This window comes from Lithobates pipiens, unplaced genomic scaffold, assembly GCF_037356315.1.
Source record: "Lithobates pipiens isolate NorthernLeopardFrog02 unplaced genomic scaffold, aLitPip1_a1.2 Scaffold_37, whole genome shotgun sequence".
NCBI lineage: Eukaryota > Metazoa > Chordata > Amphibia > Anura > Ranidae > Lithobates > Lithobates pipiens.
Genome location: NW_027507825.1, coordinates 19,364,758 through 19,376,780, shown reverse-complemented (window position 1 = coordinate 19,376,780; position 12,023 = coordinate 19,364,758). Strand labels below are relative to the sequence as shown.

Genomic DNA, 12,023 nt, shown 5'->3' with positions numbered 1-12,023 from the left:
GGGCAACTGGGTGTTGTCTATGTGCCAGCACCGCAGAATACACCTGTATCTACCCATTGTTGCTGTTCTCTAATTGAGCCATCTGCCATCTGCAGTAGTTAGTGGGCGACTGGGTGTTGTCTGTGTGCCAGCACCGCAGAATACACCTGTATCTACCCATTGTTGCTGTTCTCTAATTGAGCCATCTGCCACCTGCAGGAGTTAGTTTGTGTTGTGTGCCTCCAGCGCAGTATACACCTGTAGCTACCTATATTGCTCTTCTCTAATTGAGCCATCTGCAGAAGTTAGTTGGTGTTGTGTGCCTCCAGCACAGTACAGTATACACCTATATCTACCCTTTATTGCTGGTGTTCTATAATAAAGGCATCTGCAGGAGTTAGTGGGTGTTGTGTGCCTCCAGCACAGCACAATATACACCTGTATCTGCCCTTTATTGCTGGTGTTCTATAGTAAAGGCATCTGCAGGAGTTAGTGGGTGTTGTGTGCCTCCAGCACAGCACAATATACACCTGTATCTGCCCTTTATTGTTGGTGTTCTATAATAAAGGCATCTGCAGGAGTTAGTGGGTGTTGTGTGCCTCCAGTACAGCACAATATACACCTGTATCTGCCCTTTATTGCTGGTGTTCTATAATAAAGGCATCTGCAGGAGTTAGTGGGTGTTTTGTGCCTCCAGCACAATATACACTACCCAATTGCTGGTTTTCCCATCTCCCCGCAGGCCATTACCATGTCTGGAAGGCCAACAAGGAGAGGCAGACACGAGCCAATAAAAGAGGGCAAGCAGGCTCTGTGTCTAGAGACAACAGTGCTGGTCGTGGACGCGGTGCATCGTCATCAGCACGTGGCCATGGGACACGCTTGTCCTTATTTTCGGCAGCTGGATGTGTTGAGCCGCATCATGCCGAAGACTTGGTAGAGTGGATGACCAAGCCCTCTTCATCCTCCTCATCGTCTCTCACCCAGGCTCAGGGTACTAGCAAAGCAGCTGCCAACGCATCCTCTTCCCTCGTCTCAATGTCATCATCAGTGACTCCTTCCCTAGACCCACCATGTCCTCCTGAGGAGTCCCCCGAACTGTTTGAGCACAGTATTGGATACATGCTCCAGGAGGATGCCCAGTGTTTTGTAGGCTCTGATGATGATACTTAGCTAGAGGAAGGCAGTAGCGTGAGTGCAGAGAGAAGGGATGCTCAAGAAGGACAGCAATCTAGTAGTCATGTTCCACAAGCTGCAGCATACTGCCAGGTTTGCTCCAGTGATGAAGAGGTAGGGGATGATGAGGGCACTGACTCCACGTGGGTGCCTGGTAGGAGAGAGGTGGAGGAGGCACATCTCCAATGAGGCAGGATGCCCTCCGGGGGCCAGCTTAGGGGCAGCACATCGACTGAATCACACCGCAGAGCTCTGCCTGTGCGTTTGAGACGAGTGCATCAGATCGCACCGCTGCTATTTGCAACATATGTCTCAAGTGTATCTCGCATGGCCAAAACATCAGCCGCTTGGGCACCACATGCTTGACCAGACATATGTTGACCTGCCATGCAGCTCGTTGGCAAGCCTACCTCAAAGACCCACACCAAAGAACAAAGCGGACCTCTCCTTGCTCCTCATCAGCTGGGATCTCCAACCCCACTAGACCTTCAGTCCTCTCTGAAACCTGTGCTGAGAGGAATGAAGGTGTAGAATTAGGTGTGTCACAGCCAAGTGCTTGCGAGCACTCTGCTAGCAGTACACCCACGTCCGATTGTAGCAGGAAAATTTCCCTGCCCCAGCTGCTGGACCGGCGAAAGAAGTTCACTCCCAGCCATCCACATGCCCAGCGGTTGAATGCTAGCTTGGCTAAATTGCTAGCACTTCAACTTCTACCTTTTCAGTTGGTAGACTCGCCCCCCTTCCGTGAGTTTGTGCAATGTGCGGTTCCTCAGTGGCAGGTCCCCAAACGCCACTTTTTCTCATGGAAGCCGATTCCGGCTCTCTACCAGCATGTGGAAGGCAATGTCCTTGCCTCGCTGGTCAGGGCGGTCAGTGGTAAGGTGCATATTACCACTGATTCATGGTCCAGCAGGCATGGACAGGGACGTTACCTGTCTTTCACGGCCCAATGGGTCACTCTTCTGGCAGCTGGGAAGGATGCAGGACAAGGTGCAGTAGTGTTGGAGGTTGTTCCGCCACCACGCCTCCAAAATGCTACTACTGGTTGTGACACACCTCTCTCCTCCACCCCCTCCTCTTCTTCTTCCTCCATGGCCACTTCCAGTGCTCTGTCCCCAGAACCAGTGGTGCTCCGTAGGCGTTCCAGAGGCTATGCAAGCACGCAGGCAAAACTATGCCATGCCGTGCTTGAGCTGGTTTGTTTGGGGGACAGGAGCCACACTGGGGCAGATATTTTGTCAGCTCTGCAGGGGCAGGCCGAGAGGTGGTTGACGCCATGCCAGCTTAAGCCAGGATTGGTGGTTTGCGACAATGGCACCAACCTCCTCTCCGCCCTCCGACAGGGACAACTGACCCATGTGCCCTGTGTGGCTCACGTCCTTAACCTGGTGGTGCATCGGTTCTTGGGAAGGTACCCGGGCTTACAGGATGTCCTGAAGCAGGCCAGGAAAGTCTGTGTGCATTTCCGCCGATCATTTAATGCCTGTGCTCAGCTGGCTGAGCTCCAAAAGGAGTTGAATCTGCCCAAGAACCGCCTTATATGCGACATGCCCACCAGGTGGAACTCAACGTTGGCCATGCTGCAGCGGCTGCACATGCAGCAAAGGGCCATCGATGAGTACCTGTGCGACTACGTCACCAGGACAGGGTCAGGGGAGCTCGGTTTTTTCTCACCACGCCAGTGGGGTATGATCAGAGATGCATGCACGGTCCTGCCACCGTTTGAGGAGGCCACAAGGATGGTGAGCAGTGACACTGCATGCATCAGTCACACTGTACCTCTTGTCCACCTGTTGGAGCATACGCTGCGTGGAATAATGGACAGGGCACTTGAGGCAGAACAGAGGCAGGAAGAGGAGGACTTCCTTGCCTCTCAAGGCCCACTTTATCCAGACAGTGTTCCTGCTGTCCCAACCATCACACAGGTAGAGGACGAGGAGGAGGAGGAGGAGGAGGATGATTGTGTCAGCATGGAGGTGGAGCCTGGCACTCAGCATCAGCAGCAGCAGTCTTGTAGGGATGATTTACAGTCCCAAGAAACCCGTGGACTTGTACTTGGCTGGAAAGAGGTAGCTGCAGATCATGTTGTCCTTAGTGACCCAGAGGACTCCGGACTTAATGCCTCAGCTAACCTACGCTGCATGGCCTCCCTGATCCTGCAAAGCCTGCAGAAAGGATCCTCGTATTCTTCGGATCAAGGAGAGGGACCATTACTGGCTGGCCACTCTCCTTGATCCATGGTACAAGGGTAAGGTTGCAGACCTTATCTTGCCATTGCAGAGGGAGCAGAGGATGAGACATCTCCGGGAGGCCTTGCAGAAAGGTCTGTGCAACACGTTCCCAGAGACTGGGAGGTTACAAACTCCTGGTCCTGGACAACGTGTTGCTGAGGCATCGGTCAGAAGGAGCTGTGGAGAAGGTGGCAGTCTGACCGATGCGTTCAGTCAATTTTTTAGTCCGCAGCCCCAAGGCGCCTTGAGGCGATTCAGTTAGCATTGTGCGCTATACAAGTATTTCATTCATTCATTCATTCATTCGTTCTATGATCAGTTCCAGCAACCATCGCCAGCGTCTGATTTATATGGTGCAGGAACACCTAGGGGCAAGGTCAGACTTGGACAACTTTCCCACCGAAAATCCTCTGGTTTACTGGGTCTTGAGGATGGATCACTGGCCAGAGCTTGCACAGTATGCAATTGAGCTACTGGCCTGTCCTGCATCCAGCGTTCTTTCGGAATGCACCTTCAGTGCTGCTGGTGGCTTTGTTATCAATCAAAGGGTGCGCCTGTACACCGACACGGTTGATCGACTGACCTTCATAAAGATGAATCAGTCTTGGATCACCACCAGCTACCAAGCACCTGAAGATGATGTAACCGAATATTTTTTTTGGAAATATCACATCCCTTCAAGACTGCCTATGCTGATGCTGAGTAACTGTCCTGTTATGTTTACTGTCTATCCTCTTCCTCCTCCGCTGATATCTTGGAAGAACATTTTTGGTTCAGGGTGATGCCACTAGCCCAATTTTTCAGCCCCTGTTTAACAGGGGTGTGTAATTACAATTTTTGATGCAATGCTTTGCAGCAGGGCTCATTCCTGCACTACAAATAGAGTATATGGGAGAGGTTACAGTGTCGTGGCACCAGCACCAGTGCCTAAGGCCCAATTTTTCAGCCCCTGTTTAACAGGGGCGTGTAATTACAATTTTTGATGCAATGCTTTGCTGCAGGGCTCATTCCTGCACTACAAATAGAGTATATGGCAGAGGTTGCAGTGTCGTGGCACCAGCACCAGTGCCTAAGGCCCAATTTTTCAGCCCCTGTTTAACAGGGGCATGTAATTACAATTTTTGATGCAATGCTTTGCAGCAGGGCTCATTCCTGCACTACAAATAGAGTATATGGGAAAGGTTGGAGTGTTGTGGCACCAGCAAGCAGTGCCTAAGGCCCAATTTTTCAGCCCCTGTCAAACAGGGGCATGTAATTACAATTCTTGATATAATATTTCACAGCAGGGCCCGTTCCCACGCCCACCGAGAGTAACTGTGAGGACTTACAGTGTTGTGGTACCAGCACCACTACAACCACCACAACCACCACATTACAATGGCATGTAATTACAATTCTTGATATAATCGTTCACAGCAGGGCGCTCCAGCGCCCACCAAGGGTCACTTTGAGGGCTTACAGTGTTGTGGCAACACCGACACCTTGTTCCGCCATTTCTGCAGAGCATATAGGGCAGGCCCCTACTTTAAAACATCCAACTTACAAACGTCTCCTACTTGCAAACGGAAGGAGACAACAGGAAGTGAGATGAAAAAAGATGGACGGGAAAACAAATTATACAGGGGTGATAACACTTCCCTATGTTTTCCAAAAAGCTTAAAAATAGATTTTTTGACTGGAGTTACACTTAAAAAATGTACCAGTTCAAAATTACAAACAGATTCTACTTAACACAACAAACCTACACAGTCCCTGTCTTGTTTGCACCGCCTGTATACTCCTGTTCTGAGTATATAGGGCCTGGGGGCCCCACGCCTTTCCTTTTTTTAATATGGGGACGGGGTTCACTTTAATATCTGTACAAGACCCAAAGGGGCTGGTAATGGGCAGGGGGGCTACCTATGCCATTCTTCTCAATGATTTTCATCCATATTGCTGGAACCAGATATTACATTAAAACCGCAAGCAGTTTTAAATGACTTTTTTTCCATTAAATGTCATTTTGTGCAGGGACTGTTCTAAACACGGGAAACACGTGGCACTTCATAGGCATACTATAGACACCCCCCAGGCATGATATTTAAAGGAATATTTTTTTCACTTTAATCGTCATTAAAATCAGTTTTCCTGAAAAAATGGCAATTTTTCAAAACATTTTAGCCATTGACCCATGTCCCCTGGGGCAGGAGCCAGGTCCCCAAACCCTTTTTAGGACCATATCTTGCATATTAGCCATTAAAATTAGCACTTTTTATTTCGAACGTTCGAGTCCCATAGACTTCAATGGGGTTCTAAAGTTCGAGTACTAATTTTCAGTCCGTTCGAAAGTTCTGGTGCGAACCGAAACGGGGGGGGTGTTTGGCTCATCCCTATTCATGGACCAAGAATTGGTTGCTCCAGCGTGACCAATTCTCTCATATGCCTTTGCTGCGTGAGATCCGTGAGAATAATCCTGATAATTTCAGGAACAATCTCAGGATGACGGACCCCGTTTTTCATCGTCTGTTGGCTTTGCTGACCCCATATATCAGCAGGCAGGATACCTGCATGCGGCAAGCCATTGCTCCGGAGCAGAGGCTCATCACCACGTTGCGGTACTTGGTGACGGGGAGAAGCCTTCCGGACCTCAAGTTCTCTACAGATGCAAAATTACTAATTAGATTTTTCTTGTTTAACTCCACAGTTTCCTTCAACGCCACAAGAATAGCAGACTGTGGCCTCCCAGTTTGCCCAGCGGTGGGATTTTCCTAACTGCGGAGGGGCAATCGATGGGAAGCACGTCCACATCGTCCCACCACCCCATTCGGGGTCATACTATTTTAACTATAAGGGGTTTCATAGTATCGTGTTGATGGCATGGTATTTACCCGGACTGATTTTTACCGACGTCTTGAGAGTGGTGGCTTGGGATTGTCACCCCCGGAGGAGAATGTCGAAGGACTGCCATTTGACTTCGTAGCAGATGAGGCTTTCGGTCTGGGAAACCATGTCATGAGGCCATTCCCCCAGAGGACCCTCACCCCAGAGAAGAGGGTTTTTAATTACCGGCTGGCCAGAGCCAGAAGAGTTGTGGAGAACGCGTTTGGGATTCTGACCAGCCGGTTCCGCCTGTTTCAAACGGCCATTAATATGGCAGAATAACAACTTAATACCATTGTGTTATTTTGTTGCATCCTGCATAACTTTTTGAAAAGAAGTAACCCAAATTATGTGGTCACAGTTGGGCCTGACGCCGGAGTTCAGCAAACAATGACGTCCCTGGAAGCGGCCCGTCCTGGCTTGCCCACTCAAAGCGCCCGTGACGTGCGACAAAATTATTTGGACTATTTTTCGGGGAGGGGATGTTGAATAAATTTTACATTTAATCTGCAAAAGTCTGGATTTTGATTTCCTGCTTCTGTTTCTTTTTTTCTGTCTCCTAGTACACTTGTAGTGCCGAGTGGTTTGTACATTATTATATAACACCCATTGACACTGTAAACACCAATTTAAACACAAAAAATTGTATTAATCATTGAAAGAAGAAGCCACACATTGTTGAGTATAAATCCGTTTACTCCGTACACATTCACATGTGCGTTGTAAAACATTTTTTTGTAAAAAAGTATAGCATTTTGAGTTATCTACATTTTGTTTTTTAAGGTTACATAAACAGCCATGTTTCAAAACAGAACATACACAACTCTGGAACTTACAAAGTTCAACATTGAAAAACTAAAGGCAAGATCACACATTATATTGTCCAAAATGTGTGGATCTTGCCTTCAACAGCTGGGGTGAAGTCACCCCTGTAAAAGCCTAATTTTGAAGATGCACACAAATTGGGAATCAAACTGGGGATTTGCATTCTGATCCCATGCCTAATGTCAACATGTGCCATCTCCCATCATGGGGGATAAATGGATGTGTTTTGGGGGTGCAACCCCTTCCTCTCATCTACTTGAGTTTTGAGGAAAGGGTTGCAGGCACAAAACGCATACATTGACATCCCCTGATGGCAGATAGCACATGTTGACATACTGTGTGCATATTCAAAATTAGGCATTTTTTAAAATGTTGTCAACATTTTAGAAAAAAACACAAAATGGTGCCAATTTTTTTTTGAAAATTAGATCTTCCAAGGACATCAATCATGTTCTTAAGTTTTACTTCACTATCCATATTGTATGTTTTTTTTTTGTTTGATAATGTCTAAATCCTGACTACACCACATGATGTCCTGGATTAGCCTTTGGACACTGTCACTGGTGAAATGATCTGATTGTTCTTCCACAAACTGCACATCACCTAAAAAAAAACAAAAAAAAAAAACACCATGCATTATAAATATGCATGCATACACCTCTTATTACCTGAAGCTGGAGTGTCAGACACTCACCTGTTGTGGTCTGAATCTCCACCACCTCTCCTTCCTCCACATCCTCAGCTTGTGACCTCTGTTCCCCTTGTTGAGGAGGTGAGGGGTCCCTGGTGATGTCATATTTCCCGATTCTTTGCTCCCCTATGAGAATGAAACAAAAGGTATACTTAGCACAAAAGGTATACTTAGCACACAGATATTTGAGGCAACAAATATGAATGATAAACATTGCTTGGAAGTGGGGTACAATTGTCTGTTTGGGCAGAATTCCAAGCTGAAGACATGATTTATTCCCTTACTAAAGCTGGAATACTTACCTTTTTTGGACCCCCAAGTATCCAATGGAGTACCTGTGTTTGACACCCTAAAAAGTTTGTTCTTGTGTCCCACACTAGTGCACCTGAGTCCAGATGTGTAAACAGCTGCTGAGTGTCCTCTCCATACATTACACTTGAATCTAGTTTGCTATACCTTCTAGGTTCAAACACATCTAGACAACAATGTCCTAAACATCTTTTATTAAATTCAAAAATAACATGAACAAATGTATTTAATCAGGTGTCTGGGAAAACATCGTATTTATTTGGGAAACAAACAATGTTTACTACGACTGATTACTGTGACTCCGGGTTTTCCTCCTCCTCGTTACTGCTATTATGCACCTGCTGTGTCTCCGCCATGTTCCTCTCCCACTGTGACGAAAGAGACGGGGCGGGGAATATTCTAGAAAGAATGTCAGGGGCGGGCAACGCAAGCGTAGTTTCACGCATGAGCAGTGTATATAAAGCTTAAACACGTGTGTGTCGTAACTACGTTCTGTGTGCAGAGGAAGGAGGAATGGAAGTGGCGAACGTTATAACGAAGGTAAGATTTTAACTTTGGTGACATGAGCGGACTATACTGAATCTAGATTGATGCCTATGTTGGCTTAAAATATTATCCTGGGATGAGTGTTTTTGTCGTTTGTTTAAATGTATCTATTTAAAGACCAAGAATTCTTGGGCAAATTCCTGGATAAATATTGTGATATGCGCAATTTATGGGAGGTGAAAAACCCGTTATATCACAATAAAGCAGCTAGGAAGGCAACGCTGGAGAAGCTGCTTGAATTTGTAAAGACCCGGGCCCCCAATGCAGACATGAGGTCTCTGGAAATGAAAATTGGTATCTTGAGAAGCACCTATAGGAAGAAGTATCAGAAGGTCCAGCAGTCCCTGAGGTCAGGAGCAGCAGCAGATCAGGTGTGTGTACCCAGTCTGCGGTACTCTAACAGGATGCGTTTTCTTGATGACCAGATTGAGGGCATCGCTTTCAACTCTTCCCTCCAGCCTTCCACCCAGCCTTCCCTCAACCCCAGCTAAGGCTTCCGTGGACCAACCTGGGCCTTCCACCCAGGAAGAGATTGAGGAGCCCAGTTGGAGCCAGGTATAGGATTTTTATACATATTTTTTATGTGAAAATGATGGTTGTTAACTAGATGTTATTATTGATAAGAAATTAATGATTTAACAAAAAGTGTTTCACATATCAATAGACAGTAGTGGCAAAAATGATTGGGGCAAGAATGAAAAATGCTAGGCTCAGAATGATAGCCTTTTCTATTTAGTAAGATTAAATTTGCAACAGTCATGAGCTGAAAATTGTGTGTGTTTGATGAACAAAAAACTAAAACTATGTCCCTTTTTCATACACAGCAAGACCTCAGCCAGGACGAGGCTCTGGCAAGTGGCACACAGGGGGAGGTGGGGGAAGATGTCAGCCAGGAGGTGGCAGGGCCCAGTAACACCCAGTTTCAGGTGCCTCCCCTCCTCCTTCCTTACAAAAGGCCCAGGAAGGGGACTAAAACAGAGGAGGCAGCATTGGCCCTCATCAAGGAGGCGAATGATGCCCTGAAATCCCCCCTCGATGCTGTAGAGGCCTATGGCATCTACATAGCCTCCAATTTACAGCAAATGGAGGAGGGCCAATGTGTGAATGTGAAAAAATAACTTTTACAACCATCCACAAGGGGTTGAGTGGCAAACTAACTGAAGACGACCACCTGTGTGCGCTCCCCCATCCTCCTCCTGCCACAAGTCCACCTCCAGAGCCACAGCCTCCGGGGAAGACTGCAGGGAAGGCTGCAGGGAAGGCTGCAGGGAAGGCTGTACGGAAGACAAGAAAGTGATTGGCTGCCTTAAGTCTGGTCTGACAGAACACGCAGCTTGTTGTAGTACCACAGCCTGGGTACATATGTCATCTGCTGTTGTTCCTGTTCTCTGGGATTCCTGGACCAGATTGAAATCCTTTATATCTTGACTTCTCAAGCTACCAAGTTTTTGAGCCATAAAGTTGATGTGTGCCTTGGGGGCCAAAGGCTTCGCAAATTCAAGCACTTTCTCCAGCGTTTCCTTCATCTTTACTTTGTTATTATGATGTTAAATAAATTGTGATTTTTTTTTTTCAGAAAAGACTTGCCTATGTATTTTTCTTCAAATAGCAAATATAAATTTTTTGGGGGTGAGTAGGCAGGTACATTTCAAAAATACAATGTCAAAATTAAGAAGGGACATCAACACCAAACAGGTTTACATATACAACATAATAATGGTGTTGTGGAAACGTGACATAAAAAAAAATAAAAAGGAGAGCATGAGAAAATAATAAAATAATCCAAAAATTTATATTAAAGAAAAAAAAGGACTTAAAAAAAACCCATATATATTATGTAGACCTGGCTTAAATTCAAATAAAGTTTATTCAGGAGATACCTAGAAATAATAAAAAAATAAGTTTGTGATAACTCTGTGTGAATATGAGCAGCAAAACAACTTCATTCTTCTAGCATTATATAAAGAAGAGCATTGAACAATTTAAAAATTTGCAGTGTGAGGAATCTGCTATCTCCATTATGAATGCTAGTTTTACGAGACCGAGCGGTTCCGTCTCGTACTGGATTCTGAGCATGCGTGATTTTTGGCGTGTCGGAATTGCATACACACGATCGGAATTACTGATAGAAAGTTTTTCCGTCGGGAAAATTGAGAACATGCCATCACTTTTTGGCTGGCGGGAATTCGGACAGCTAAATTCCGATGGAGCGTACACACGGTCGCATTTTCCGATGAAAAGCTCTCATCAGTCTTTTTCTGGCCTGCGCAGTACGGGGCGGACACTATATGATGGCAGGACACTATCTGCCAGAACACAGGTAAGCTTCCAGTCATGTATCAAATGCGCTTAGATGAAATGGTACAGCGTACTGTGTGTGCCCCTCGAAGGATTCCACTAGCTATAAAAGACAAACTTCGGGGGGAGCCGCAGCCAGGTCTCCTGAAAGTGGGGATGGGTACCTGTCAAAACCAGGTACCCGTTCACCCCTCCGCCCCTAATGGTGCCAAATGGGGCACCAGAGAGAAGGGAGCAGATAAGTGGAGCTTCCCTTCTTGGGTGCAGCTCCGCTTTAAAGTGGAATTTTAGTCAGAAAATCCTACAAAGTCCTGCTAGATGACTTTAGACTTTTCCCTTTTGCAGGTATAGCTATGTACAACATTAAAAATAAGTTTCTATATTGTATAAAATCCAGTAATACGCTGACTCACCCTGCTCTGCACATGCTCAGTTGCTCTCCATTTTTAGGCATTCTTAGGCACTGCCAAGTTTGTAGAGGCCGATCTGCTGACAGCAGGACTTTTTGTCCACTATGTGATGAAAAAAAAAGTTAAGTAAAAAAAAAAAATTTTTAAACGCCAACGCATGCGTCGAGGACGCCTATGTGTCAAAGCGTTGATTGCGATACACATGTTACATATCGTCGCGCATGTCGGAGTGAGCGCCATAATTCTAGCACAAGACCACCTCTGTAACACTAAACTGATACCTAAATGCACAAAAATTTAAGGCTTGGCATGTTGGGTATCTATTTACTTGTCACAACCTCATCTTTTATATTTTACAAATTTTGGGTAATTTATTGTGTTTGCTTGCACTAATATTCACTTTAGTGTGTTTTTAATGAAATTTACGGTATTATCATGTAACATAAAAATTTGGAACTATGACTATTTTAGTTTCAATAGTTTTTATTGAGTTTACATATGAAAGAACATACAAATACAGCCAAGTAGGATATGTGTAGAGCTAGTATCCGGCAAATAGTAAACAACCAACATGAAAGATTGGAGTAACATAGCATAACATAACAATAATAAAGCAATAGCAATAATAAGGCAAATGACGGATATACTGAGGCTAGAGAGATAATCAGGAAGAAGGAATCCCGCACTCACTTACTGGCA

The 12,023-nt window shown here is 45.8% G+C and overlaps 1 long non-coding RNA gene across 1 annotated transcript in view; it reads right to left on the bottom strand.

The window, feature by feature from the left end:
• Positions 1–6,934: 6,934 nt before the first annotated feature.
• Positions 6,935–12,023, bottom strand: part of LOC143956462 (uncharacterized) — a 46,473-nt gene continuing 41,384 nt past the window's right edge. The window contains exons 2-3 of the long non-coding RNA XR_013269926.1: positions 7,765–7,887; positions 6,935–7,673 (exon numbers count right to left, since the gene is read on the bottom strand). This is a non-coding gene — a long non-coding RNA (uncharacterized LOC143956462). The remainder of the gene's footprint in view (positions 7,674–7,764; positions 7,888–12,023) is intronic.